A 5,284-nucleotide genomic window follows, 5' to 3' on the forward strand; every position below is an offset into this window, starting at 1 on the left:
CACGCTGCGCCAAGAGCACCAAGGCGGTGGACGATGGCGAGGCCTAGGAAGGGAACGACCCGGAGCTGGGGAAGACTCCGCAGTTGTTAGCCACGCGGTGGGGAGAGCGAGGGTTTAAATGGTTCGGTTGTCGTCGCCGGAAAATAATAGGAGGTGTGGGTGAGTAGAGGAATGTCCTGGCTAGCGATGGAGTAGGGTGGGGCGGTGCGTGATGTCTACTATGCAACTTTATTCTTGTACACACATGTTGGGCCTCCAAGCGCAGAGTTTTGTAGGACAGTAGCAATTTTCCCTCAAGTGGATGACCTAAGGTTTATCAATCCGTGGGAGGCGTAGGATGAAGATGGTCTCTCTCAAACAACCCTGCAATCAAATACAGGAAATCTCTTGTGTCCCAAGCACACCCGATACAATGGCAAATTGTATAGGTGCACTAGTTCGGCAAAGAGATGATGATAAAAGTGTAATATTGATGGTAGAAATATATTTTTATAATCTGAATAAATAAAAACAGCAAGGTAGCAAATAGTGAACGGGCACAAAAACTGTATTGCAATGCTTGAAAATGAGGCCTAGGGTCCGTACTTCTGCTAGTGCAATCTTTCAACAATGCTAATATAATTGGATCATATAACCATCCCTCAACATGCGATGAAGAATCACTCCGAAGTTCCTATCTTGCGGAGAATATAAGAAGAGATCATTTGTAGGGTACGAAACCACCTTGAAGCTATTCTTTCCGATCGATCTATGCAAGAGTTCGTACTAAAATAACACCAAATAATTTCAGATTCATAATACCCAATCCAACACAAAGAAACTTAAAGAGTGCCCCAAGATTTCTACCAGAGAAACAAAGACAAGAACGTGCATCAACCCCTATGAATAGATTACCCCAATGTCACCTCGGGAATCTGCAAGTTGAGTGCCAAAACATATATCAAGTGAATCAATATAATACCCCATTGTCACCAAGAGTATTCATATGCAAGACATACATAAAGTGTTCTCAAATCCACAGAAGTATTCAATCTGATAAAACGAAATCTCAAAGGGAAAACTCAATTCATCACAACAAGATAGAGAGGGGAAAACATCATATGATCCGACAATATTAACTTCCTTGCCTGCGGCAGCGGAACTTCTGATCTAGGTTAACCCCGAGGGTTTTTGGAATGTTTGGGATTTTATTGGGCAAAGAGGAGGGTTCGGGAGGCCACCAAGGTGGGCACAACCCACCTGGGCGCGCCTGAGCCCCCAGGCGCGCCCTGGTGGGTTGTGCCCCCCTTAGGGGCACCCCTAGGTGCTGCTCTAGCCCATTGGAAGTCTTCTGGTCCATAAAAAATCCACAGAAAGTTTCGTGGTGTTTGGACTCCGTTTGATATTGATTTCCTGCGATGTAAAAACAAGCAAAAACAACAACTGGCAGTGGACACTGGGTCAATAGGTTAGTACCAAAAAATGATATAAAGTTGCTATAAAATGATTGTAAAACATTCAAGAATGATAATATAATGGCATGAATACTTCATAAATTATAGATGCGTTGGAGACTTATCAGTGCGGCCTGCGCGGCAGCACAACCTGCCATGGGAGGAGGGAGCAGGCAGTCCCGCCGGCGCTGGTTTGAGCGGCTAGAGCATGAAGAGCAAAGATTGAAGAAGCGTGGCAGCCATTCGATGGACATCCCAACAGTCACTGCTCTCGTGTGTTGACTAAGTTGACACGGCCTTGCGTGCGCGCCAACCTTTTTTAGGAAAGCGTATGCATCAACCTATAGTAGGCGCACAAGTCAGCCTCAAATGTATGAAAAACAGCATACAACCCATCTGCCATTATTTCTAATAATTTACAGTCCATTTGCTAATTCTTAAGTTTTTTTGAGCCCATATTCTTTTCGTTAGCATTATAGCCCATATTCCTTTCGTTAGCCCCATGTGTCCAACCATTAGGAGGAACCATTTTTTGGGCTTGTAATAACGAGGCACTTACTTGCGTACTTCCATGACCCTGGTGGGTCCCTACTGTCATCCTCTCCATGAACAGTCATCTCCTTGTTCCTCTCAGTTGTTGACGAGGTTGACAACGCGAGACGACGGTGCACTACGCACGGCGAGTGAACCAAGGCAGAGGATGACGGCGAGGCCTCAAACGGAACGAACAGGAGCCGTGGAAGATGTGCCAGTCTAGTCGCAGGCAGAGGGGAGTATGAGGGTTGACTGGTTCGGGTGCGGGTGCGTGTTAGGGCTCATGTCGCCAGAGAATAACATGACGTGTGGGGGAATAGAGGGAGGGACTGGCCAACGTTTGAGGGTACGGTAGGGCGGCGGAGGCGCGGCCAGCCGTGGGAGGCGGGAGCAGGCGGAACCGATGGGGTGGTTTGGTTTGGGCGGCTGGAGGAAGAAGACAAGAGATAGAAGATACACGACAGATGTTGGATGTCAATCCAACGGCTGGTAGGCAGAATTGTTTGTTGACTAGTAATTAAGTCGACACCACCTTGGATAGGCTTTTTCCTCGTGGGTCCCAAATTTCAGAATCCAAATCTTTCATAGTCATTGATACGTCTCCATCGTATCTACTTTTTGATGCGGCTTGAAGCTACGTCAGTATTTCCCCAAAGGGGAAGGGATGATGCAGCATAGCGACGGTAGGTATTTCCCTCAGTGATGAAACCAAGGTTATCAAACCAGTAGGAGAACCAAGCAACAACACGTAAGCAGTGCCTGCACACAAATAACAACTACTCGCAACCCGACGTATTAAAGGGGTTGTCAATCCCTTTCGGGTAACAGTGCCAGAAATTGAGAAAACGGGCGTGAATAAATTGTAGTAGATTGACAGATTGAACGCCAAATAAAATAAATAAGAATAAATTGCAGCAAGATTTTTTTTATTTTTGGTTTAATAGATCTGAAAATAAAAGGCAAATAAAATAGATCGCGAAGGCAAATAATATGAGAAAGAGACCCAAGGGTCGTAGGTTTCAGTAGTGGCTTCTCTCGAGAAAAATAGCAAACGATGGGTAAACAAATTACTGTTGGGCAATTGATAGAACTTCAAATAATCATGACGATATCCAGGCAATGATCATTATATAGGCATCACGTCCAAGATTAGTAGACCGACTCCTGCCTGCATCTACTACTATTACTCCACACATCGACTGCTATCTAGCATGCATCTAGTGTATTAAGTTCATGGGGAAACGGAGTAATGCAATAAGAACGATGGCATGATGTAGACAAGATCTATCTATGTAGAGATAGACCGCATCGTTTTATCCTTAGTAGCAATGATACATACGTGTCGGTTCCCCTTCTCACTGGGATCAAGCACCGTAATATATCAAGTGAATCAATATGATACCCCATTGTCACCACGAGTATTCATATGCAAGACATAGATAAAGTGTTCTCAAATTCATAAAAGTATTCAATCGGATAAAACAAAATCTCAAAGGGAAAACTCAATTCATCACAACAAGATAGAGAGGGGAAAACACCATATGATCCGACTATATTAACAAAGCCCGCTATACATCAATATCATGACATCTCAAGAACACGAGAGAGATATTAAACACATAGCTACTGGTACAAACTGTCAGCCCTGAGGGTGGAATACTCCCTCCTCATCGTGGTGGCCGCCGGGATTATGAAGATGGCCACCGGTGATGATTCCCCCCTCCGGCAGGGTGCCGGAATGGGGTCTAGATTGGTTTCTCGTGGCTACAGAGGCTTGCGGTGACGGAACTTCTGATCTAGGTTAACCCCAAGGGTTTCTGGAATATTTGGGATTTTATAAGGCAAAGAGGGGTGCGGGAGGCCACCGAGGTAGGCACAACCCACCTGGGCGTGCCTGGGCCCCCAGGTGTGCCCTGGTGGGTTGTGCTCCCCTCGGGGCAACCCAGGTGCTGCTATGGCCCATCGAGAGTCTTCTGGTCCATAAAAATCCACAAAAAGTTTCGCAGTGTTTGGACTCGGTTTAATATTGATTTCCCGCGATGTAAAAAACAAGCAAAAAACAACAACTGGCATTAGGCACTGGGTCAATAGGTTAGTCTCAAAAAATGATATAAAGTTGCTATAAAATGATTGGAAAACATTCAAGAATGATAATATAACGACATGTATACTTCATAAATTATAGATACGTTGGAGATGTGATAAGACTCGGCTAGATGATGAGTCGCTGGTTGGTTCGATCCTTTACAGTAGTTGCAAAACAACAATGAACGGTGGCAACGACAGTCGGATATAAAATAGATAGTAGACGTAGAAGAAGAAAAGGCCTTTGGATCAAGGAGATAGCATGAAACCAAAGGAGTAGACTTGCATCGAAATTAACCCAAGGTGAATCTCGACAGTGTAGCAGAAACAATCCCCGATCAAGGATCGCAAAGACTCACAATATTGGCGTCCCCCGACCTGGGACTTCTCTCTGGTAACTCTCGATAAGAAATCAATCTCCAAAACTAATCTTTGTACAAGACTCAAGACGTTGCCTTTTATATCCTAGTCACACCAGCCGTAAGGGCCTAAACTACTAACCAACTCAAAGTCTCAAACTAACACGGCGATCCTCTCCTTTTACATCTCGGAGAGAGAAAAAACAAGCTAACTAGCACAACTTGTACGTGACCCTTGTATTCTAGTATTCCTTCATTAGGAACCTAATTAATCATCTGGCCATGCTGATCGCACATGACTAATTTAAAACAAAGGAACAACTTATTTGCTTTGCACACTTGAAACTACTTCACTGGACATGAAATACTACCAATATTAGTGCACTTTGGAGGGGTTCTGAAATTTGGCTTCACCGTGTCCTTCTTCGGCTCCATCGGCAAAACCTCAAAGCGGAAAGATCCAAGCCGTAACATAGTCAGAAAATTATAATGTGAAGCCTCTGGTATACTTGCGTCAAAACAAATGGTTGTGCTTCTTTTCTGTTCAACACTTGGAGTCGCTCCAAGTAAACCTACGACATTGGTGCACACATCATCCTCTCCCTCTTGAATCGAAGCCGTCCTCGGCTTTAAAGCAACCTTTGCGATCTTCTATTGTAGAGAAACATTAGCCTCTACATTGATGGCATTGGCAAACATCGGTCTCAACACATTCCGTTTTCCATTATCCCAAAATGAATAAGTGTTAGACCTTCCATCATGTGCTTTTTTTAGAAAAGGAGGATGACCATCGACCTCTGCATCTGGGCAATGCATACAGTCACTTTATTAATTATTCTCACAAGACCTTACAAAGCCATACAACGGCAAGAC

This window comes from Triticum aestivum, chromosome 1A (assembly GCF_018294505.1).
Source record: "Triticum aestivum cultivar Chinese Spring chromosome 1A, IWGSC CS RefSeq v2.1, whole genome shotgun sequence".
Lineage (NCBI taxonomy): Eukaryota > Viridiplantae > Streptophyta > Magnoliopsida > Poales > Poaceae > Triticum > Triticum aestivum.